Here is a 26,496-nt window from a genome sequence, read left to right on the forward strand (position 1 = left end):
TTTACTGTAATATGAGCGCTTCTCAGACCGAAGTAACGCAGTTACCCTATTTCTATGAACTTTGTATAAATTCCTCAGAGTGTTGTCGTTAGGCGAGTTGTTACATTTTTCCCATAGTTTATCTTTCTCTTTTATCGCCTTAAGAATTCCCGATGTAAGCCAAGGCAAGTAGCATTACGTTTTTTTAATTTTTATGGTTTTCCGGGCTCTGTATTTAAATGCGCCAAGAACATTAACAAATTTAGTGTAAACATTTTGTACGGTTGTCCCTTCCATAAGTGCTATGGAAGGGACAAACCAAACTATCGAATTTGAATATGTCGAGGATTGATACCTGGAAGTGTTCGGATGATACCTTTATAAGCATGGGCAAATAAATATGGCAGCCCACAACATAGTGATCAGCCAGTTTGTGCATGATTAAAGCCGAATCAACATGATAAAACGGAGCTCTAATGTTGATGTGATCGATGCATGATGCGCATATGCTTGGTTCCAAGGTATTATTCTCTTGTACAAGAACAGATAGTCGAAAAAAAAACCCTATTTAGCTAACACATTTAAGTAATCGCAAACAATTGGGCGCGACCGAGGAAGTGTTTATGTTAACATCGCCCGCCAGACAATAGAGTGAGCTTGAAAGCAAAGACAGTAAAAACGCATCCAGTTCGTTTACAAAAACGTTTGCATTTTCGAAGGGCAGTCTGTATATTCCAAGTAGGGTCATATTTGTATCTCGCAAGGAAATATGCAATGCCAGGCATTCGGCTGAGGTGAACCTTGATAGCACAGATGACGTCACATATCGTTCATGCAAAAAAGCCATGACACCACCACCCCCCCTACTGCCGCGACGCGTTAGCGCAAAACTAGAATAATTGGGTTGTTTTAAAAAAAGAAATTATTTCTTCATGAATGTTAATTTCGGTTAGCACAAACGCATCAGCGATAGCATCGGTATTTTGTGTGATGCAAATGAATTCGTTCCAGTGCCTACGGATACTGCGGATGTTAATGTGTAAAACCGTGAAGGACCGTCTCCCTTGACTTGATAAACTGATGAAGTCGTTCAACCTCTCACTATTATGAAATGCATTGTTCATTTTCTGGAATTAGTCAAGGTCAATGGAATCGTTCGTTTTTGAAGAAGCTTATCAAGGTCAGAATGCTCTAATATGCGGACCTCAGATTTCTCAGATCCCTCAGATTTCTTGGCGAAAATTTTGCCGTGCTTAGCCCAGACAAACTTGTACCGTTTTTCTTTTCATTTTTGACGAGCTGCTCAGAAGAGTTCTCGGTTATGTTTGGTCAAGTTGTCTGCAAAATAAAGTTGAGGGATCGCGTCCTGTTCGGCAAGTGCCTTTCAATTGCCTCTACAGCTCCACCACGTTCCTTTCAGCGAAACAGAAGTGAATCTAACGAGCAGAACTGGCAGGCGATCTCAATTGGCAGGAAGGCGATGAATAGCGTCGATGTCAGATTCCCTGTATTTTACTTTCAAGTTTTGTGCCAAATCAGAGATGATAGGCAGAAGCTTTTCACCTTTCTTTTGAGGCAGACCATGAATTTCTAAGTTCGGCTTTCTGCTGTATTGTTCGACGTCATTTATTTCTTTGCGATGGCTCGCCAGTTCTTCTCATTGATTTGATGCAGTGGATTTTAAGGCATTAACTTCTTGCAATTGTTTCACTGCGGTTCGTCACGCAGTAGCGATGACCTCCGTCATACTTTGTTGAAAGAAAGTTAATTGATTCTTGAACGGAATCAACCGATGTTGAAGAACTACTGCAGTCGATTTGAGTTGCAAAAGTTCATCAACTTTGAGAACAAGGAAGCTGATAGCGTACTTTAATGGCAGAATTTCAATTTTAGCGGCTAGCTCTGAGAGCGAATGGCAGCTTTGCGCCGCATCACCCTCGGCTGGCGTGCGATTTTGGGAGCAACAGTCCCGGCAAAGCCATGTTTCACGCTTGACAGCTCCCTTGCCTGACATGGCATTTTCAGCTACACCAGCACCGTTTTTGCCAAAATGAAATCCAACATCACATTCTGTGCAGATCAAAAGTTTCCCTTCAGCAGGCAACACGTTCATACATTTCCCACAATTGGACTCAGACGTCATGATTCACGCACAGGACATACGCAATGCAGCAAAAGTGCCGTCGGTGGCAAGAAAAAACAATGGTTTGACAAAGAAGAGTGCAATTTGGCGCCTCACCTGCAGCAAAAGTGACGCTTAAATCGTGCCAAATGCCCGCCACCGACTGCGAAGAGGCGTCGATTCCTTGGTGGTTATGTAGCCTGGCTGCCCAGGGTGCGGCCTATGCAGCGCCTCCTGGATGCTGAAGGGCTCACGTGATGGAGGCCCGTCCTGCGCAGCCGCTGAAGCGCCAGGAACTTGAGGCAATGATGAGGTTGTGGCAGGCAGCCGCTGCTCTGGGCGGTGATGCTCCGTGCTGACGCACAAGAGTACACTTGCACTAAAGAAGGGTTCCTGCAGCAAAAGTGACGGTTAAATCGGCCTTAGTGAGATTAGAAGAACTGGTGAGGCTTATATATTGCTAAATAACGGCCATGTCCTCTACTATAGAGGTCTCCCTGATAAGAAGCAATACGGGGTAGGATTCCTAATCCATAGGGACATAGCGGGCAACATTGACGAATTCTACAGCATTAATGAGAGGGCAGCGGTAGTCGTAATCAAACTTAATAACAGGTATAGATTAAAGGTAGTACAAGCCTAAGCTCCAACATCCACTCACAACGATGAGGAAGTAGATCAGTTTTATGAAGATGTTGAATTAGCGATGAGAAAAGTGCAAACTCGGTATACAGTAGTAATGGGTGACTTCAATTCAAAAGTGGGAAAAAAGCAGGCGGGTGAACAGGCAATTGGCAACTACGGCGTCGATTCTATAAATGCTAGAGGAGAGATGCTGGTAGAATTCGCAGAAATAAATAAACTGAGAATAATGAACATCTTTTTTAGGAAACGTAGCAACAGAAAGTGGACCTGAAAAAGCCCTAATGGTGAAACAAGAAATGAAATTGATTTCATACTTTCTGCCAATCCCAGCATAGTGCAGGATGTAGAAGTGATAGGTAGGGTAAAGTGCAGTGATCATAAGTTAGTGAGGGCTAGGATTCACCTCAATTTGAACAAAGAAAGAGTAAAATTGGTCAAGAAGAAACAGGTCAACTTAGAGGCAGTAAGGGTAAAGGCAGACAAATTTAGGCTCGTACTTGCAAACAAATATGCAGCCTTAGAACAGAGAGATGATGATGATGACATAGAGGTAATAAATGAAACTGTAACTAGGCTGGACTTCAGAGGCAGTGATTGAAGTGGGAGGCAAGGCATCAAGGCAGTCAGTAGGCAAGCTCTCCCAAGTAACAAAGGACCAAATAGAGAAACGACAAAGAATGAAAGTGACCAACTCAAGAGATAAGACAGAATTCACGGAACTGTCAAAACTGATCAACGAGGCGGAAATAAGTGATATTGGAAATTACAACATGAAAAAGACTGAAGAAGCCGTAAAAAATGGACGCAGCCTGAAATCAGTGGGAAGGAAACTTGGCATAGGACAAACCAAGATGTATGCACTGAAAGATAAGCAGGGTAATATCATCCGCAATCTCGAAGCTATAATAAAAGCAGCGGAAGAATTCTATACTGACCTCTACAGTACCCAGAGGACTCAGGAGTACTCTATTCGAAACAATGAACAGGATACAGAAACTGCTCTTATAACTAAAGATGAAGTCAGAAGGACCTTGCAAGACATGAAACGGGGAAAGCGGCAGGAGAAGATGGAATAACAGTCGATTTAATGAAAGATGGAGGAGACATAATGCTTGGAAAACTGGCGGCTCTCTATACGGAGTGTATATCAACTGCAAGGGTCCCAGAAAACTGGAAGAATGCAAACATTATACTAATCCACAAAAAAAGGAGACTTTAAAGAACTGAAAAATTATAGGCCCATTAACTTACTCCCAGTATTATATAAAATATGTACCAAAATAATCTCCAATAGAACAATGGCAACACTGGGCTTTAGTCAACCAAGGGAACAGGCTGGCTTCAGAGAAAGAGAAAAGGATGCATAGAAAGGCAGGTTAACCAGAGGCAGTTCCGGTTGGCTACCCTGCACGGGGGAAAGGGTGAATGGGGATAAAAAGAGAAAGAGAGCGGAAGGGGGCGATAGAGAGAAATAGAGACGAGGACGAACAAACCGCGTACACTACAGAGCGGTAGGCGGTGGCAGGAAGGGATACTGTACAATGGATCACATCCATGTCATTAATCAGGTTATCGAGAAATCCGCAGAGTACAATAAGCCTCTCTATATGGCTTTCATAGATTACGAAAAAGCATTTGATTCAGTAGAAATGCCAGCAGTTATAGAGGCATTGCGTAATCAAGGAGTAGAGGCCGCTTACGTAAATATATTGGAAAATATCTACAGAGATTCCACAGCTACCTTAATTCTACGCAAGTAGGAATATACCTATAAAGAAAGGTGTCAAACAAGGAGACACAATCTCTCCAATGCTATTCACTGCGTGCTTGGAAGAAGTATTCAAGCTTTTAAACTGGGAAGGTTTGGGAGTAAGGATCGACGGCGAATACCTCAGCAACCGTTGGTTTGCCGGTGACGTTGTTCTATTGAGCAACACTGCAGACGAGTTGCAACAAATGATTGAGCACCTTAACAAGGACAGTGTAAAAGTGGGGTTGAAGATTAATATCCAGAAGACAAAGATAACGATGAATATCCGAGCAAGGGAACAAGAGTTCAGGATCGTAGGTCAACCTCTAGAGTCTGTGAAGGAGTAAGTTTACCTTGGTCAACTAATCACAGGGAACCCTGACTATGATAAGGAAATTCACAGAAGAATAAAACTGGGTTGGATCGCATACGGCAGACTTCATGAGTTCCTTACTGGAAGCTCACCGTTATCATAGAAAAGAAAGGTATACAGTCGGTGCATTTTACCGGTGCTAACATATGGGGCAGAGACTTGGAGACTCACAAAGCATCTTGAGATCAAGTTAAGGACCTCGCAAAGAGCGATGGAACGAAGAATGCTAGGCATAACTTTAAGAGACAGAAAGAGAGCGGTTTGGATCAGACAACAAACGGGCATAGACGATATTCTAATTGACATTAAGAGAAATGAATGGCGCTGAGCAGGTCATGTAACACGCAGATTAGATAACCGTTGGACCATCAGGGTGACACAGTGAGTACCAAGAGAAGGGAATCGCAGTAGAGGACGGCAGAAGACAAGGTGGTGCGACGAAAATAGGAAATTGCGGGTGCTAGTTAGAATCGGTTGGCGTAGGACAGGGGTAATTGAAGATCGCAGGGAGAGGTCTTCGTCCTGCAGTGGACATAAAATAAGATGATGATGATGATGATGATGATGATGATGATGATGAAATCATGCCAAATGCCCGCTACTGACTGCGTGACTATTTAACCACCGTATAATGCTTTCGAGCATCTACTCGAGGATCTTTTACAAGAGTCGTAATAAATAAATTAAAATAAATAAATAAATAAATAAATATTTTAACACACTTTCAAGGCTCGAGGGCATTACAGGAAGGAATGGTAAATGACAATTCTTTGCACAGTAAAAGGAAAAAAAAACAATTATAGCAAGTAAGGAAAACATGTTAGAAAACGGCTTTATGAATGGATATATTGAAGTTGGCGGTGTCGGTGATGGCGGCGATGGAAGCGGGAAGGTTGTTCCATTCTATGCTAGTCTCGGTAAGAAAAATTTGCTGCAGGTATTATTCCGTTAAGATGGCACACCAACGTTGTAGTTATGATCTGGACCCTACGACACATAGACGGGAGCGGAAAAAAGAACGTCTTTTAGAATCGGGTTATAGTGATAGATTTTTAGGAACAAAGAAAGGCGATAGCATTTACGGCGCAATGATAGTTCTGGTAAGGCAAATGTTGCTTTCATTGATGATACGGTGGCATGCCAAGAGTAATTTGATAGAATGAAACGAGCTGCGCGATTCTGGACGGACTCAGTATTTGCTGAAAGTGTAGTGCTTTTGGGTTCCCAGATAGCGCATGCGTAATCTAATTTAGGGCGAACAAGCGTTTTATATAGATGTAGTTTTAGTAACGAAGGTTATTGGAAAAAATTACGTTGTAAGTGACCAAGCGTACAGTTTGCGTTGTTAGTAATATAGTCAACATGTTTGCGCCAAGATCCCAACTGATGGGGATGCCGAGGTACTTGTAAGAGGTCACCGGATATGGTAGGATACCGTCAAGAAAAAAACGCGCTACTAATAGTGTGACCCTGCCGAGATATTCGCATGCTTTTACACTTCTTGATGTTTATCCACATCAGCCATTTATTTCACCATAAGGACTGATGGTTAAGATCTTGAAGTTTCTGCTAATCAGAGGGCTGTGCTAGATTTTATATAGAGGACGCAATCGTGGACAAAAAGATTTATTGATGAAAACGTGATACAGTCGGGGAGGTCGTTAACGTAAATGAGAAAGAGCGAGTGTGCCAACACACATCCTTATGGGACACCGGATGAGACAGGATTGGACGAACAGTTGTGAGCAGTCACATACTGGGTGCGGTCAGAAAGAAAATCTTTAATCCAGTGGAATACCTTGGTGTCTACATTGAGTTTGCTTAATTTAGGTAGAAGTAAGTCATGCGCCTTTCATATTTACCTTCGCAAGCTCATAGGCCATAGTGTTCCCCACGTTTTTTTACAAGATTTGATCTCAGTGAGTGTTATAGTTTTCACGGAGCTATGGGCTAAATTCTGTACCGTTCGTAAAGGACACCCAGAATTCTCCGGAGTACTTCCGTACTCAGTGTACTGCAATGGCCGTAATTAAGCCACACAATATAAGCTTCGCATGCACATCACCATACCATGCCCCTTATTTCCATTAAATATAATATAATACTTATATAAATATAAAGGTAGCTTATTTAGTACACAGAGGACACCGGGTAAACTTTCTATTAACCTCGTATGACGCACTAAAATACGAAACGATGCTTCAGTAATTATTTACAGAACTCGTAATCAAGCTATAAACGTTACACTTTCCCCACAGCTGTCCGCCAATATCGCCCCTACTTCTACTGAATATGAGCTTGGTGTCGCATACAGTTCTCTCTGGATAATGGGAAACATAGCGTTTAACAGCTGTATAACGCCTTCGTGCATTTTCGTTTAGCAATATTTTCGAAAACGCGTTCTTGTGCGGACTAGGCGTTGCCTATGCAACATTTAAAAACGCGTTCTTAAATTCGTTATTATTTTCGTTATTAAATGTTCGTGCAAGCCGCCCCTGGTCAGCTCAAGCAGGATAGTTAACTATTTGACTGTGACTGTTTGACTAGTGACTGTTGAAGATGACAATAAAAATAATCGTCATCATCATTAGAGACCAGATTTTAGGCAAATGTCTATTTTGTTCCTTGCGTCACTACCAACCCTTTTCAATATATGAGCATTAATGGAGTGTCAAGAAAACGTTTAGTACCCATTTTTTTCATACCTTTATATGCCTAATTTTATTAGGGCCTAAAAATGAATATTTTTAACATTGGCGCCTCTATAAATAATATGTAGCATTCAGTTTCGCTTTAGACTGTAGTTTCAAATTCCTATTGATGTTACCTAACAATATTCACAGTTCTGAACTTAGTCGGGTTGAAATTCAAACACGACGCTGCTCTGGACTTCTCAGCCATGCTGAAAAGAAAGACACCTAAGGGTGTGTTGATTCGGCAGTGGACACTAAACTTACCGTGCTACACTGCAGATGGAGAAACCGTGTTCTGCCAAAAGTGCGGCAAAAAGGCGAGCCGACGTTCGCCACATGGCGCGCGCGTTTCATTACTGTCATCCAAAACACTGCGCTACGTTGTCTGGCGGCGCGGTCGGAATGCAATGTCACGGAATTCGCTGCTGTTGCTTTTCGTTCACATTGTTCCGTGTGGTAAGAAACGCAAGGATGCAGCTGCGTTGCTTCGAAAAGTTCACACAACGCTCTTGGGATTCCTGTTCTTGCTATAACGCTGCTCATTTTGTATGCTGGCTTTGCATAGAGTTCTCAACTTCCAACTTTTGGAATTTGGAATGAGTATGTTAGGAACCTTGCAGTAGCGAATCACAGTTCTATGTTTCGTCTCTGGTGCAGCGTAAAGTGAAAATCGAGTCATTCGTTGAGCGAATAAACAACTGGTCGACTGATTGATACTGTTACTTCTCAACACGGCTAAGGGCATTACTTAGACGTTTGCCACGAGGCAGCCCCACCCATCCATCCATCAGCGCCTATCCAGAAGTCATTGACGCCGACTGGTGACGGGTCCACAAAAGGCCTCTCTACCCTATCTGAGAAGCTGAACTAATGGATGAAAGGGGCCCAGGTCGATGGCTACCGAAGTACGGCGCTGACCTTGGATTCCCAGATTGTTGCGCGCATCGGAGGTGGAGTGCGGAGGGGGAGTGCTATCGGAGGTAGAGTGCCATCGGAGGTGGACTGTCATCGGAAGTGGAGTGCTGCGGAACAATGCGATTGTGATTGGCCGGGACAGAGCCATCAGATTCCCTAGCCTAGGCGCCTAGGGAAGACGGCGGTATTTAAAGCGGAGACCTTCTGTGCAGAAAGAGGCTGACGTGTCCAGATGTGAACTCAGACGTTTAATAAGCTCCTGCATGGAGTGGGCTTCCGTATCTGGAGCCAATGTAAATAATGTAAAATAAACGCTTTTTCCTTCATTTCTACTGCCGGACGGACTCGTCGATGAGCTTGGTGGATTCCTGGTCCAAACGCCACTTCAAGCCGCAATAATGATGAAAGATAAAAAAGAAACGATAGCGCTGATGCACAGAACATGTCTAGTTTGTGTACTAAACATTAGTTAAAACAACGCTCGCCTTGTAGCTTCATGGTTAAATACATGGCGATACTAGCAAGAATGACCGCCATTCCAAGCTTCTTGATTCTGCTACCAGATGCCAAGTTACTTTTGTTCTTTGTTCTTGCCATCGTGGAATTGCCCTCATTGACATCGCACGTAGTGCGGGTGCCGCGTCGACTGAATATTACGTCCGTGGACGGTGACCTGCTCCTTCCGCTTGCAGCATCTTGTGATCGTATAACACGCGTGGAAGCCCTGTGCTCAAGTGCCATCTAATAGTAGGCGGAAGGGAGATTCAAGCACTTATCCGTGGGTGTTATGATCCACTTTAGCATGCTTGTTGGTATCATAGTGAATATATCGGCTTCGTATTTAAGAAATCTTAACGCTGTTGCGCAGATTCCTTTCGAGAAGGAGCATCTGATGCAGCTTGAGAACACGGAAGGTCACGTGGCAAATGTTCTCAACAAGACAGCACGACAACACGCGACAAGTCCTCAACATTCAAAAAGTCGTTTTTGACAACAGCCTTCTAGGGGGATAGAAGGAACAATGTCCGCTTTGACTTACACTGCCATGAAACAATTCCTACAGAAATATTGCAACCATAGCGTGACGTCTGAGTCTACATAGCGGAAAAACTACCTCCAGCATACGTGTGGCGAAACATTAGGGAGAATCTGAAAACACTCGGCGGCTCCTGCTTTTGAGTTTCCGTAGACTAGACAGTGAACATGACGGGCGCATTGTCGCTCACTTTCTAGCTGGGAAGCTTGAGAGAGAGAGAGAGAGAGAGAGAGAGAGAGAGAGAGAGAGAGAGAGCAAAGAGAGAAAAGGCAGGGAGGTCAACCAGACAAGCGTCCGGCTTGCTACCCTACACTGGGGGAAGGGAAAGGGGGAGCAGAAAGAGGGAAGCGGGATAGAGGGAACACTGTCTGTGCACGCAGCAAAGTGCTTGGAAATCAGTCAAGTCAAAGCAAGTGCTCCGTCGATACGTTAGGCTGCCGTCAATCTTGGTGGTTCATAGCTGGTGATGCACGTTGACGTTACCAGTGAAGACCAATGATCCGGTGAGCATCAGCAGCACGTTGCTTGAAAACTCCAAACAAACACATATCCTCACTTGAGTCTCTACCACGCCACAAACCCTGCGCTGCATTCTTATAAATCAATGCTGAACGCTTTTCCACATGGTATGGGCTTGCGCAAGCGCACCACAGCTCACACCCATAACACACCTCACCACACGGCAATGGGAGGCAGCGCTGTCCAGCTCAGACTTGACGGACTAGCTCAACCTGCTCAACCGAGCGAGAAGGGCAGCCAAGGCCGCTGAACTCCTGGACTGAGGGGGCCACCAACTGCAGAGCGGAAGAACCTACGCTCGTGTTCTCTCTTTTATAAAGTTTACTCTCTCTCTCTCTCTCTCGCTCTCGCAGAAGACAAGAAGCCAAGGTCTTTTCTAGTGGGAACAAATTACATACTTTGTACCGTCAAAGTTCTGTACCCTACCGGAGTCGAAGACGCTAAGGTTCTGTTAATCTGCACAGACGCCGCAGCCTACATACATAAGGCTGCTCATCACGCTCAAGACCTTATACCCTCAGATGGTGCATGCGCTTCACCGCATTTGTGAAGAACTGAGGAAGCACTTTAAGGACGTTAACAAGCTTATTGATTCATGCAAAGCCGTCTTCCTGAAGGCGCCCTCTGGCGTGCGCACGTTTAAGGAGGAGGCACCGTCGAATGTACCATCCGCCAGATCCTATCGTCACACGTAGGAGAACGTAGCTAGAAGCTCTTGAATATTACTACTGGTACTTTACTCACATGAAGGCAATGATCAACGGCTTTTGAGGTGACGAGAGTGCCTCAGTGAAAAAGGCGCCTCAAAAGGATATCCTCAAAGGAAGCCTGGTATACTACTGCGCCAACTTCACGTTCCTTGCAAACAATACGAAGAAACTTGAAACTTCTGGTGAAACTCTAACGAGGAACATAGCGCGAATTCTGGAAGCACAACAACAAACAGGCGCGGTTTCTTAAAGACAAGTAGCCAAAAAGGTACGTGCGAAGTGACAATCGGTTTTCGAGAAGAGCGTGAAATTTTCTGCCATCAAAGACACATCTGGAGTTCTTGCCGCGGTGTGTCCTCCAGGATATCGGGGTCGGTTGGGCCATCGAAGTTTTTCAAGTACAACTACGCTTTAATAACATTTGCCGACATCGAGCGTTCCTCCTCGGCGTACAAGCTTGTTCTCACCGACAAATGGCACAACGTTGTATCCGAAAATCTCGAGATGGTGCGGGTCTTCTATTGTTTCCGCAATCTTCATAGCGAACTTTAGGCTATGTATCGCGTGCTTTCCATGCAGATTTCTGCAAATATGGGCAGTCGCATCCTCATTTCTAGAAGAATACTCAAATCCAAGTCTATTTTTAACGGTACATTTGAGCATCCGATACGTTTCTGTTAGGCATCACCCCAGTATTGAAGACCTAAGTGCGAAACATCATTGTGCAGCTCCATTTCCATACGCCTGAAAAAGCACACGAACGATGTGCCCTAAACTATGCTTTTTCATTCAAAGTCTCATCACCTACAAAACACCGTTTCAAAAATCATTTTCAAATGTGTGAGAGTATATTCGGCAGCGTTGGAACGTGTAAGCTGAACAGTTCGAATTATTCATTGTTTTTTTTTATGCGAGAAAATTGTCACAGTTGCACCTCATAATCCTTGTGCGAGACTATGTTAATTTCCTAATAGACAGTCGTCTCTCGGGCGCTTATTGTTTGTGTATGCTTTGGCTGTGTCGCAATTTATTTGCACCAGCTAGACATAAAATAGCGTTTCTTTCAAGCAATGTTTCGAAACAGTTGAAGCATTATTATTCATTTCTGTTTCACTAATGCGACGTTTCGAGCAAGCGACAGTGGCCATTGAACATGAATGTGAACTATGTTTTACTTTTGTCGCCTTTGTACGATGACAAATACGCAAATTTTTGCTTTTGCTGTCGTAGATATAGGTGGCGCACGTCTTCGTTTGAAATAATTCGCATCTTTTGCTAAAGTTTATGATGCTTACATTTTGGACGCCTAAAACACTGTTTTGGCTGCCTATTTTTGGCGCTTAAAGGGCAATATTTTAATGCCTAATAATCTGATTACGCACCCAAGACAAGCGCCTACGTAGACGAGGCCTGAGGTAGCAGCGGTCGGCGGAAAGCGTTTCCCTCATCTAAGACCGTGCGTTCCCTGCTGTACATGTAAGACAATAAGAATGCGGATCGACGATAGCAGCGTCCAACAGCTCAAACGATACAAGCGGGCCCCAGCTCAAGACCTGTGGCCCACTCTCTCGACGCCTGAAAGGCGAGACCGCCTTGATGAGTAGTGTAGTTGCGCTACGTTTCGGTTAGTTTTTGACGCGGCCGGGAGAAGAGAGTGGGCGCAGGAGAGGGGACGCGGGGGCCTCAAGTTCCGCTCTGTAGGCCTCCTTAAAAAGAACGAAAGCAGACGTCAGTGCGGGCAAAGAAAAAAGAAGAAGTAACTCACCGGAAATGATCGATTTGTTTTTCAGTCTTTCCGTCGTCTGGCTGCGACTTCCGGTAGAAGAGAAAAAAGAGAGGAGAGGGAGGAGGAAATGAAGCACCCACATCGACAGTTTGGTTGCTATGGCTACCAGTATGGACTCCACCAAGGAGCAAAACAACACGCCAAGAGTACCGAGCAAAACGGAAGACCGGCAGCCAGGAGGCAGGATGGCATGTGAGGGCGGCGGCACGCAGCTTTCCTCTCCGCTACCGAAGGGTTGCCTTCCGGGCTGCGGTCAGCCGCGGGACGGGGTGCCGAGGCCCTTCACTTTGGCCGCCGCCGTCCCATGAAAAATGGACGCGCAGAAACGCGCAGAAACGCAGAAACTGTGTCCGAAAATGGCTAGGCATGGTGCGCGGATTCGCACCAGGCGTTCAAGATTGATCCTCCGCGACCTGACATTTGGAGTTGACAAAACTGAGCGGAACAGATAAGATGGACCACGAGGCAGTGCAGATTCCGACTCGCTCAACAGGTGGTGGAAGCGGTCTGCCAGAATAGGGAAGGTAACTTCACATGTCACTCTTGCACTGGATAGCTCCGCATCCAGCTGCGTAATGGTCGTGGAATTGTGGACTCCACGTGTGGTCGAACGACCGTTTGCCGGCCCGCGACCATGACCGCGCTCCCTCCTCTCACCCCGACCGGGTAGCGGAGAGCAGCGAGCGATCCACAGCGTCACGTGTCGGACACACCATGCGCGTGAGCCTTTCCCGAGTACTGGGTCGAGACGTTGTGCAAAGCTTAGATATTTTATTCAGCGCCCAACCCGCAAGTTTATGCGCAGGGCGTCATGGGTTGGCCTAATTATAAGAGACGCAAAGGTTAGAACAGCAAAACTGTCTCGACGGCAATCTGCAAAGATTACTATTATTTCTTTTTTTTCACGTTCGCGCGGGCAAGCACAGATCTGCGCACAGTCATGTTGTTTGTTGCCTTGCGCCACGACGCCCAGAGCGTATTCCTTCGCCGCCAAAGTAATGCACGTTCTGTTTGCGTTCAGCGCGGTAATGAGAATCGGTGGTAATCCCAATGTCACGGCGTCTGGCGCTGGCAGGCATGTTTGCGGTACAGCTAAGCTGCTACACTTTCGACCTTAATCCTTAATTCCGAGCTGGAGCCTTGTGTAGAACGTGCAAGAAAAATAACACTAAATCCCGTAATGTATTTTGCCGGCGAATAGATGACGCCAGCGAATATGAAGGTGGCAGTCATTTGCAACTGTGCAAAATGCACAAACGTGGCGAGGAAAAAATCCATTGCATGCACGCCTGCATCACATCGTTACATCACAGCATTTGGATTAATTCTGTCATGTCAGCCTAATTGTAAACAAAGAAAAGACATCGTACATGCAAGACCTTAGCCACACGTATAGGTGACGAAGCATCACGGTATACTTCAAGCTGCAGACGCGCCAAACTGCGAAGTCAACGGCAAGCTTCCACGCGTAAATGAATATTTTACGCCGAGCATGGGTAAAGGAACGGACACTGAAAAAGCAGTGATAGCTTGTCTTAAGCATGTCGACCTAAAATCACTACTTACTTGTAGTAATGCGTGCTTGCAGTCAAGCCATTTTCATTGTGAATCACAACGTGTTCGACATGTTTCCGCCCCTTTCGGTCTAAGACCGAAAAACATCGATATTTAGTCGTTCAACCTGTGCAGTCCAATTCGTGTGACGCAGAGGCGTCATTATGGCCGCGGTGAATCGGTTCTGCTGAGTGTTCATTTATCCAGAAAAATTGCCGCAACGATCGCTATCTTTGACTTCGCAGCGTCCTTAGCGCATGCTAAGTATACTGTAATAAGGAGCCCCTTCAACTATACGAACGTGTGGTGTGCGCAACATGATTGACAGGTAGGCAAATTTTAATACGTCGAAAGCGGACGGAAGTTACGCTCACGGTAAAGCTTTTATTTCGACTGATTTTGTGTGTGCGTGTTTACGTGTGCGCGCGCGTTAATATCAATTATGTTTGCTGCTGTGTATACGTGATTCCAGCTCTTCAATGTGCAGTAGAAGGCCGGAAAATTTTACTGCTCACACAGCTGAGTAAATATTATTCTCTTTTATCGCAGCAACTGTACCGATGCATGCGGAAAAGTGATAACTCACGACAGGAAGTGTGCAATTTAATGGGATGAATCGAGGTAGCACTGGTTTGCTGTCACAAACAGATGGCGTCCGTTTGTTTCTGGTAGAAAGCCCACCTGTAAATTGATACTATATATATAGGACAATGTTTGCCATTCTCCCATCAGCTTCTCGTTACACATCCGCATTTTCCTCACAGAGCGGCTAAATCACGCCAGAGAACGAAAGCGCCATTCGGCTACAACTGCACAAAGTGTACAAAGGTTGCATTGAAGGAAACCAATCAGCTTTCGGCTCGAGCCTTTTCGCAGAAACAAGCAACCACTACCGCCGTCGGCCCAAAGGGACAAGTTACTTTGCGCTGTGACAGGCCGGCTTCGAGCAGCGGTGCCACGAAGTCAACAAGATGTTGTTCTCGTTGTGACCCTTCTAAATAGAAGTTGTTCCATATTGGCAACAACAAAAGCCTGTTCAGTTCCTTTTGCCGTTCATCAACAAACTACGGCCGTATTCAGTGTGACTTTACTTTTCGAGCACCGACCGATTGATTGGACGTACGCACCACTTCCTCTCACTGCCACTCCGTTGAGCACGAGGCAAGAAGAATGGAGACGATAGGGAACAGCAACTAAGGCCCACGACAGCAAGTTACTACGAGTCTGTTCTGAACGAGACGGAATGAAACCGAGGTGATCGATTGCCAGTTGCCTTCACACAAGAAAAATCCACGTAGACGTGACGCCTGCGGCAGAATGGATGTTCCACATCCGCCGCCAAGGTCGTGAGTGGTTGCGCTGACTAACACTCACAGGGTTAGTTTACTAGTAAAACATAAATACCCAAGAAGGGGGATGGGAAAACAGCGCCGCGGTAGCTCAAATGGCAATCGCACGCGGAATTGCCGAATCGAAGTCAGCCAGTACCTTAAGCATAGCTCTTTGCTAGAAACTTTGTGCCGGGCACCAGTATATAGAGAAATACGGACTGAAAATTTGCTGCGATAAGGATTGCTGTTAATATTGTAGCTCTGCCGTTATTAAATGAGCTCTAGAAGTAGGAGACTCAAAAAAGTTAGGGGACGCTATTAGTCAAGCGTAAAAAAAGAAGGAATAACGGAAAGAGGGCACAAAAAAGCGCCGCAGCGGGCATCGCCAGCAGCCGCGCCGCCACCGACGAAGAAGACAGCCACGCGAACGGCCATCGCGAGCCGACGTTCGAACATCGCCGGGACTGGACGCAGCCGTTGCGCTATATTTTTTTTTTTTTATGGGGTTTTACGTGCCAAAACCACTTTCTGATTATGAGGCACGCCGTAGTGGAGGACTCCGGAAATTTCGACCACCTGGGGTTCTTTAACGTGCACCTAAAGCTAAGTACACGGGTGTTTTCGCATTTCGCCCCCATCGAAATGCGGCCGCCGTGGCCGGGATTCGATCCCGCGACCGCGTGCTCAGCAGCCTAACACCATAGCCACTGAGCAACCGCGGCGGGTGCGCTATATATATATATATATATATATATATATATATATATATATATATATATATATATATATATATATATATATATATATATATATATATATATATATATATATATATATATATATATATATAGCGCAACGGCTGCGCTATAGGTGGCGTTCGTATAGGTGAAGTTACGTTCGCGTTGTCGCAGCCATATGTTGAGATACTGGCATCGCGATATATATATATATATATATATATATATATATATATATATATATATATATATATATATATATATATATATATATATATATATATATATATATATATATATATATATATATATATATGTGTGTGTGTGTGTGTGTGTGTGTGTGTGTGTGTGTGTGTGTGTTACGACGTATGGAAAAAAAACGGCAAGTTGGCTCCATGGCATTGCTGTCGAGGAACTTTCCTAATGTGGCTTTTTTATAATAAAAGAGCAACGTTAACGACCCCAAATTCCGAATGACGCCTTGTTTTGCCGTACATCACGAAGCTGCCAAAACTGACAAGCAATAAAAACGATGAGCACTTTCTCAACACGACACTAAATTAGCGAATTGCCCAGTCTTAGCAGGGTTCAAAGGCTCCGATGTAATGTAGCTGCACATGGTTCACATATGACCTGAGAGGGTGCGTCAGTGACAAACTGCACCATTCAATTTGCCCGATAGAATAAGTTACGGTAACTGTATGCTACTGCAGTTGCAGTGTGTTAATGTATTTGAATGTTAATAAATCGTGCACGAGCCAACAAACTGGTATATCCCTCGTGTGAAAGGTTCGAGGTGTTATAGTTACGTTCGCGTTGTCCCAGCCAAATGTTGAGATACGGGCATCACGAAATTACGACTTCCTAAATTTAACTTAGCGTTTTCATTGCTCTATCTTTTCTTTTTTTTTCTATTCATTGGGAAGTACTTTGATTTGCAATGAAGTACACCCCAAAATTATCACCGAAAAAAATATTTTCTATATGCAGGCATTCTGTGGCTTTTACAATATATTTTTAAATACTTATCTGCAGATACTGTCGGCCATAAGCGTACCGGGGTGAGCCTTGCAAACTTTCACATAGGTTTGACCACTTGTTTGGGTATTAATATGTTTTACTACTAGAGCTAACACTGGAAGTGTTAGCCAGCGCCACCACTCACAAACCTTGGCGGCGGATGTGGAACATCCTTTAAACCGCAGGCCTCACGAGTACGTGATCTTTTTTTTTTGGGGGGGGGGGGTGAACGCAACTGGCCAATAGACCATAAATCATAAAACATAAATATCCAAGAAAGTGGATGGGAAAACGGCGCCGCGGTTGCTCAATTGGCAGATCATCGCACGCGTAATGCGGAGACGTGGGATCGTTCCCCACCGGCGGGAGGTTTATTCATCCACTTTCATTTCCATTAACTTATCATTTATTTAATTCTATTAGTAACTACAAGTAATTTCCCCTATGTTTTCCTTGGTGTCATTGTTTGTTGGCTTCTTGCGATATGATCAAATTCATTCATGTATTTCAATAATAGTATTTCACACGGTTTCCCAAAGTTTCAACGCTACTAAAATCTAAAGCAGAGAATATAAGCAATTTCTTTCTTTCGTCACTCGAGAAAGAAAGAAAAAAAAAGAAAGAGGGTTAAGCAAACACATCAAGATTGTGAAATTGCGAACGTGCGTACATTGATTTTACTGTTCTAATTTGCCGTGAAACAAGATAGGACGTGTTACTGATATTGAAGTGACTTGGAAGAACAAAAAAGAAGAAATTCGTCTACCCAGCTACCAACGTTCGTATAGTGTATGTAATTCCAGTAACGGAGGAATTTCAGAAACATAATCAGTGCAAGAATACCTGTTAGTTTTTTTCAGACACTGAGTTCCTTTTTATTGGCCATGAAAGCGTTTCTGTAATGGCGGTCACAATGTAGTACACCTAACAAAGACCACATTGAAAAGGTGTTTCACAAATTCGTGCGCAGAAGTTCTTTACAGGTTCTATCAACTCAGTGTTTAGCAATAATGGAGCGGGTCTGCACCATACGCATCCCCGTGCGCCCAGATTCTGCTTTCTATCGACCGGGGCTGGGAAGAGGAAAAAAGAGAGAAAAAGGATGGCGCACTTATCAGAACAAAAGATCCAATTCGTGAACCCTGTTAAGCGAATTTTGATGTCGCTAAGCATGATTTCGCTGCAGACGTAGTTGCTGAGCGGGGGTAGTGGTACGGTACCTAGCGACGTCAGCCAGAGCTCAGTGGGAATGTGTAGACATACGGAAAAAGGAAAACCACATTGAAGCATCGACAGCATGTAGCCAAACACATGCGAATCTATCTATCTATCTATCTATCTATCTATCTATCTATCTATCTATCTATCTATCTATCTATCTATCTATCTATCTATCTATCTATCTATCTATCTATCTATCTATCTATCTATCTATCTATCTATCTATCTATCTATCTATCTATCTATCTATCTATCTATCTATCTATCTATCTATCTATCTATCTATCTATCTATCTATCTATCTATCTATCTATCTATCTATCTATCTATCTATCTATCTATCTATCTATCTATCTATCTATCTATCTATCTATGTATGTATGTATGTATGTATGTATGTATGTATGTATGTATGTATGTATGTATGTATGTATGTATGTATGTATGTATGTATGTATGTATGTATGTAGAAACAACAGGGAACGGTGCGTCCAAGTGCGTGGACTTTCCTTGAGGGTGCTCGTATTCAAATGCGTTCGCATTCCTTGACTACGTCTGTATCCTAATTCATTTTTGTCGTTTAGTTGTATCTTCCAATACGGAGCACGTATTGCCGGCATGACGCAATATGTTTTTGTTTTCCCTTTGTTTGCACTCAAGCTGCGGAAATTGGAAAACCGTATTAGGCTGCTGCGGTCTCGTTTGTGGTTGCGCTGCCTCGAGTGTGCCCGCCGCTCTCGGAAAAAACAGCAGGCGCGAGGTGATGTATTGACTAGCCCGTCTCCCGCGAGCTGCAACGCCGCAATTGCGAAACTAGATGCTTCTCTCAGCAGAAAGCTGGTCGTATGCTGAAAGCGAAAAATGTCACGCCGACATGAGATGCAGCGCGAAAAACGACCAGCGTCGTTCCGTGCGCCGGAAGCCGTTAGTCTATTGGCGACACAGTGCGTCAACTGGCGCAAGTGCCGAAGCAATCGTGTACGTTTTTGATCCATCTCTCGCAGTTTGAGCGGGTTCTGTGTGCTTCGTTTCTTGTCGTCGCTCTTTGTGCTAGGCGAGCCATTTATTTTCAACGACGTTGGCTGTCACTGGCTGGCTGGCTGAAAGAGGCCTTGTCTCGCGCACAATAATGGCGGATCAAACACGCCAATGCTCAAAAGGTGGTCATCGGGCAAACAATGCGGAGTTTTACGTAAATTACCTTGAGTTATAGGTTTAAGAAGCAAAAGCAACACACAGGTATATGACTATGAAAGACGTCTCTGTGTTAATTTCGACCAGGTGGGTGACTTAAACGTGTATCCAAAGCAAATCACAAGAGTGCTCTTCCAAAGCGGGCTACCACAATGCAAAATGCCACCATGCTTAACTGGAACGCAGATTATAAATATGCACAATATGATTTCATGTTGCATGCCGAATTGCTTCGTTGTGAATTAAGTGATTTTCTTGCCTGCCGTGCTACGATGGACAACTCAATATCTCTAAACTCATGTTTACAGCAGTGCACTCGGAATGCAGCGCGGATACAATGTTGCTTCCTTCGGGACAACTTAGGCTTGAACTACTTGTATCCTTCCTCCGACAAAGAAGAGAAGAAGATATTTGAAATACAATAATTTGGTGGCAGTAGAAGAGTTAACGCGAAGAGCCGCAAGTCTAGCAGGCCAGTGGTACAGTCGATGAGAAAAGCGTTTTCAAAGTCAGTACAAGCAGTGCACTCGACGAAATATCCCTGAATGACGTAAATAAGCCCTTTTTCGAAATTATGCGGCGTTCAGGTGCACCGTGGGGCGGCAGGAGCACCTGGTGTGCATGCAGTACACGGATGCACCGGGGGGCACTGTAGCTCCGCGACCTCCGTTTTCTCTACTACACCGTCGACCTTGGCCCAAAGCTGGCTTTGCGCCGTGGTGCTCATAATTTGTCTGCCGCGAAGCAAATCTCTGTGCTCGTTGAGGCCGCAGCCCCCGCGTGAGAAAGCGCGGGGAGGCCCTTGAAGGGGCGCCAAGAAAGCGATCGCGCACGTCACCGCCCAGGCACGGTTGCTTATTTCGTCCCCGAGCCGACGAGCACTGCAGGTCGCGCTCCGCACGGGGCCGCCGGGCCAGCGCTCTCACGGCACGACGGCCGGCCGCGGGGCGCACTGACGGAGTCCCCTGGAACCACTGTTCTGCCGCCCGTTCCGGCAAACGTCGATTCGCTCGAAACCGGCCTTCGCGTCACTGCCTCCCTCAAAGCGTTTACGTGCGCGGCCGTTGTGCCCGCGCAGACTCTGGCGCGCTCGGGCTCCGCGAGTCGCGCGCTCGTCGGTTTCCTGTCGCTCGACAAAGCGTCTCGCTTGTCCGCAGAATGCGTCCCCGTGCCGTGGAAAACGACGTAGCCTCAGTCCTTGTACAATGTTATGATTGACGGCCTGGCGTCACGAACGTGGGCGTGCGCTGCTCGTGCGTTGATGAGCGGGAGGAAAATAAAGACAACGTATGAAACGCTTCGCTGAGGCCCAAGCTGTGCCAACGGTCTTGGCCAGGTCTGCGCAGCATACCTGCCACCGATGAAGAGGGCGAAGAAACAGACGCGCTTTCTCGCAGCACCGCCAAGTACAGTTGTGCGGCTTTCTTTTTCTCCTGAAAGCCCCGAGTACATAGCCAAGGCGAAAAACAGTGCACCCTAAATAGAGGGATGAGGCGCGCGGTCTCCTTCCTCTTCGCGGTAGCTCCGGCGGGCGTTTGAGTCGGTTGCCTCGATCCGGTGGTTTCTTGGCGCCGAAGCGTCAGCTTGCTGATTCTTCCCCATTTTCTTCCCTGTATTTCACTTCGAGGAAGGCTTTCTTTGAGTTGTACTCGACGAACAGTGATACTCCCTCGGTTGGCGCAACACTGTCTGCGTAAAGCACTTCGAAAATTTGCCGGATAATCCACGTGAAGCACCGGAGGCACGTTTCGCCAAGTCGTAAACTAACTTCTTTCAATTCGTCGGCCTGCGGACATATCTTGCTGAAAACAAAAAGAAAATGGGCTTCGCCACAATAAGAGACATTGTACGGAAAAGCCAACTTCACTTTCTTTTTTTTCTTTCTTTTACCTCTCTCTCTCTTTCTTCTTCTTATTTTTTTCACGGACTTTAGACGCCGTAGTGTAAGTATTTAGGTGCGTGCGTATGACAACGCTACCCAACCGCAAACAACGTTATAAATAAATAAGTCGAGTCCTCGGATATATCTATACACAAAATGCACAATTGATAGGACAGAGCGGAACATAGCAACATTAGCATTATTTCGAGGGAGATAATATAATGTTTGTCATTAATATTAATTACCCGGCAGTCATTACGCCTGCAGTGCGTCAGAAATTTTCTCCGCACGCACCGTCACACAGCTCTGAGTAAATCACGACCGCGCTGGCAAACACGAACGCCGTGACAATGCACTCGCTTCCTGTGACACTTGAGCTTGTCCTCGGAAGTTTATGCGCAGTTGCGAGGTCGTCTCAGTATATACCGAGACAATGGAGCGCACGAGCGGCTGTCATCCTCTGGCTTGTGGGTTGCCGACAGAATTGGTGCAGCGTGGCCCAATGCTTAATTAAGGCTTCCCAATGTGTAGGGCCCAGTTTCCCACGCGCCACAAGTTTTAATTATTCCTACAATGTTACGAGGTCGTCGCTGCAACGGACGACTCTGTCGTGATCGGCCTGGCTTGATTCTGTATAACTAGTGAGTGTATAACTGCACCACTAGTGAGTGCAGTTGTTAGGGTGGTGATACGCAGCTGGGATGCAGTCTTAATACGATTCATTTCACACTTAATTATTCACCTTCCTCTCGCACATTATTCTTGAAAGTCGCCACAGCTATGAGCCTAACTCGTTTTCTTTCGTTTTGGCATTTCTCAAAGAAGAAACAGAAAAGAAGCATCAGTGAAGAAACAAAGAAACAAACAAGCATCACTAACAGGGCTAATGACAAGGTTTACTTGTAAATAGCGAAGTAGCTATGAGCCTGGAAAAAAAAAAGGCGAAGTATAGAAGAATGAAAAGGAGCAAGCGAGGTCCTTTTGCTTCCGAGTCGTCTAAAAATTTATTCGAAGGCGATTTTTCTTTCGCGGTGATACAATGTGACGGCGTTAAACCAAATGACAAACGAACTCGGTGGACGACTCTCCAAAGTGCGCCGGAAAAGAGAAGGCGGCGCGCAGAGCACGCAGCACTCGAGGGGTGGGCGGCGCACCGCGGTTATCAAACACGCGACGAGAGAGCGCGAAGCCTGTCAGCGTGAAGGCGCGGCCGCGCTCAGGGTGCTTATACATTGACGCCCGGCAACGTCGGTTGCTTTCGCTTTCTTAGCTGGCTCGCTTGTTTTCTATCAGGTATTCCTTTCTGGGCTCTAAGTCTGTGCCCACCTAGTTAAGCGACACGTAAGAGCTGTCACTGTGCCGTGTTGTCAAGGGCCCCTAATGCCACTCTCTCGGTTCCTGCCGGCTGGCATCACCTCGGGCTTCTTCTACGCTGCGGAGAGAAAGCATTGCCTCACATGTCTTTTTTTTCACCTGCAACAAGCGGGTAGGTGCGCGTTCGTTTGCTGTCAAGGTGCCTATACTTGCTGCACACACACACACACACGCACACACGCACACACACACACACAAACACACACACACACACACACACACACACACACACACACACACACACACACACACACACACACACACACACACACATACACGCGCGCGCGCGCGCACGCAGACACACACGCAGGAAACTCAGCTTTAAGAGGCCCAGCGAAATTGAAGGAAAAAAAAGAGAACGAAAACTGCTTATCCGTCGTGATTTGCTTACGTCCAAATATTGAAAGGTTACTTTCCTTCGAGCGCTTCCTAACCTTACGTGAGGCCTCCTTACAGCGAAGGACCGATGGAGAAAGCAAGCGCACTCTGAAAGCTCCCTTCGCCCACCCTCACGTAAAGAGCGGTTGCCACATGCCTGGTTTCGAGATGATCTCTTAAAAGCTTTATGCGAACACCATTATTGAATGAAAAAATGTTGTATCGTCGCACAAATTTTGAATTGATGAGGTAATATAGAGATGCATGGACGCTTCCTTCTAGTTTTGTTTACTAAACGTGAAAAAGTACCACATTACAGTGCAAAACTTGATGTGCTCCAGCAACGCTCGCACGCCGGCGTCGTGCAACGCCTAGCAACGCTTTCATGCCGTACGCGTGACTGAAACGAACATGCCTTTCAAAACGTCCGTGCTCGCGCTTCTGCGCAGGTGGGCGACAGCGCGCATGCGCAAGCAATCGTCACGTGGCTAAGCGGTCAGGTGAAGTGCTCGTTGAGGGCCAGGAGCGGCGTAAGGACGCATGTAGCTTCGGAGCTACCTTACGATGAGTAAGCGCCAAGAAAGCCTTCGCTGAGGGCGACTCAGTAAGGAAGCTTAATAATAATATCTGGGGTTTTACGTGCCAAAACCACTTTCTGATTATGAGGCACGCCGTAGTGGGGGACTCCGGAAATTTTGACCACCTGGGGTTCTTTAACGTGCACCTAAATCTAAGTACACGGGTGTTTTCGCATTTCGCCCCCATCGAAATGCGGCCGCCGTGGCCGGGATTCGATCCCACGACCTCGTGCTCAGCAGCCTAACACCATAGCCACTGAGCAACCGCGGCGGGTGGTAAGGAAGCTTTCAGAGTGACATAAGGTGGCCTCACCGCAATGATGGCTTCCTTACTGAGTTAAGGAAGATTTCATTGTCTGGCCCTTACTAACAAAGCCCCCACGCTTTTCGCGCATGACCAATGTCTCGTGAAGGGAATAGCTAGGATGCCAATCAGAATGCTCTCCCGCAGCCGACAGTTCGCCCGAGGAAAAAATACTTGCTGCCAACGTTTGCTACAGTACCACGAAGTGAAAGTATGGAATTTGGTGCCACAGGAAATGCAAATGCATTCATTATAAAACAATTTTATTTCTCAAGGACGGCGTAAGTTACCATTGCATAAGACGATAATAGATTTATGATAACGGAGAATAAATTGCTCTTCAACGTTTTATGGTGGTGCACGTTTCTCGCCTTTATGTATAGCAGTTCTTTTTTGTTTCCTTTGTATTAGCGTTATGATGACTTACGTGTAAAAGGCATAGTATTTTTTTCAGGTTGTGCAGAAGTTGTTGGCACTTACGTACAGTATATCTTGATTTAATGCGTTTTAGCTTGCGTGACCCAATGCTTTCGTTTGCTTTTGCTTCTGGAAATGCCGTGTGTACCACCTAACGTTAAAGAAGCCGTTCAACGAAAAAGAAATGTTACAAAAAAAACACACGCTGCAAGATACAACTATCAGAGCTAAGATGTTCGTTTGTCAGCGTTCTGACAACCGAGTACTGCAGGTCTTAAAATAGCGTCGTGCACCGCGTTTTTTAAATAATTTTTTTTCCCGTATATATATTAACTATGTTTGAAATGGAAATGACGAAAATAACGAAAAAAAGGGAAATGAAAGTAGGCGAAGAGATAACTTGCCGCCGGTTGTGTGTGTGTGTGTGTGTGGGTGTGGGTGTGTGTGTGTGTGCGTGTGTGTGTTGTCACGGGGATTCACGAGTACACGGGGAAGGGACGACACCGTATATTACAATATTTACAGGCTGCCGCTACCGCAGAATGGCTGATAGCATCTCACGCGGCATGTCCCGCCTTTCTCTTCGCGGAGCGAAGCGGTCCTTTAATGGCATGCTCATACGCGATGCCTCGTAACATCACTCCCGGCGGACTGAGCGCCGTCACGGCGCCTTCTACGATCAGTCAGCAATGTCGGTGAAGTGGCGTTTCAGCCGCGACACATGGACAACGTCAGTTGTAGACGTAAAAGAAGACGGGCAATATGGGAGCGGAGTGATGAGGCAGTCAACGTCGTTGAGCGTGCGGAGCACTTCGTAGGGTCCAGTGTAGCGAGGGAGCAGCTTCTCTCACAGCCCTTTGTGCCGAGACGGCGTCCAGAGTAGGATCAGAGATTCTGGAGGGCACTCGACTTCGCGGTGTCGGTTATCATAGCGCTCTTTTTGGGAGGCCTGCGATTCACATAGCCTAGTGTGAGCAACCTTGCGAGCTATTCTGGCTCGAGAGATGACGTCCTGAACATATGCGGTGACTACGGGGGTATCAGCAGGAAGGAGCGTCTCGAAGGGCAACGCAGGGTTACGGCCATAAAGGAGAAAGAACGGCGAGTAGCCGGTGGTGTCGTGCCGGGACGAGTTGTAGGCAAAAGTAACGTAGGGTAGGGTAGCGTCCCAATCGCTGTGATCAGTAGAGACGTACAATGGCAGCATATCCGTGAGAGTTCGGTTGAGGCGCCCTGTAAGACCGTTGGTCTATGGATGGTAGGCTGTCGTAAGGCGATGTTCAGTAGAGCAGCTACGAAAAATTTCGTCAATATCTTTTGCTAGGAAACAGCGGCCGCGATCCGTAAGAAGCCGGCGCGGGGCCTCGTGTCGAAGAATGATGTCATTGAGCAGAAAGTCTGCAACGTCTCTAGCGCAGCTACTGGACATGGCGCGCGTTATGGCATATCTGGTCGTACAGTCAGTTGCGACGGCAATCAATTTGTTGCCGGATACGGACGTAGACAAAGGTCCGAGCAAGTCAAGGCCGACGCGAAAGAAGGGCTCCGATGGAATGTTGAAGCAGGCTAGCCTGCGGAAGTGCAGGACGTTTGCGCCGTTGACAGCGCTCGCAGGCAGCAACGTATCGGCGCACAGAACGATACAAGCCAGGGTAAAAGAACCGCTGTCGCACGCGGTCGTAGGTGCGTAAGGCGCCGAGGTGTTCCACAGTTGGAGCATCGTGTGTATGTCGACGAATGGTGGTACGCAGTTCTCGAGGAATAACTTGCAGTAATTCCGGCCCGTCAGGTTTCATGTTGCGACGGTATAGAACGCCATTGCGTAGGACATACCGGCGTAGAGAAGGGTCGGAACGTACGGAAGTGCTGAATCGTGAGCCTTAGAGATTCATCCCGACGATGTTCGGCACCCATATTGCGTAAATCAGATATGGCGAGCACACAGGAATCATTGTCATGGCCAGAGAGGCTAGCAGGG

At 46.1% G+C, this 26,496-nt stretch overlaps 1 protein-coding gene and 1 long non-coding RNA gene across 8 annotated transcripts in view; one reads left to right on the forward strand and one right to left on the reverse strand.

The window, feature by feature from the left end:
• Positions 1–26,496, forward strand: part of LOC135915983 (melatonin receptor type 1B-like) — a 264,138-nt gene that overhangs the window by 84,915 nt on the left and 152,727 nt on the right. The gene's annotated exons all lie outside the window — the stretch shown is intronic.
• The window catches only part of LOC135915988 (uncharacterized), an 85,286-nt gene that overhangs the window by 13,193 nt on the left and 45,597 nt on the right, over positions 1–26,496 (reverse strand). The window contains exon 2 of the long non-coding RNA XR_010568799.1: positions 2,219–2,494. This is a non-coding gene — a long non-coding RNA (uncharacterized lncRNA). The remainder of the gene's footprint in view (positions 1–2,218; positions 2,495–26,496) is intronic.

This window comes from Dermacentor albipictus, chromosome 1, assembly GCF_038994185.2.
Source record: "Dermacentor albipictus isolate Rhodes 1998 colony chromosome 1, USDA_Dalb.pri_finalv2, whole genome shotgun sequence".
In the NCBI taxonomy this organism is placed as follows: Eukaryota; Metazoa; Arthropoda; class Arachnida; order Ixodida; family Ixodidae; genus Dermacentor; species Dermacentor albipictus.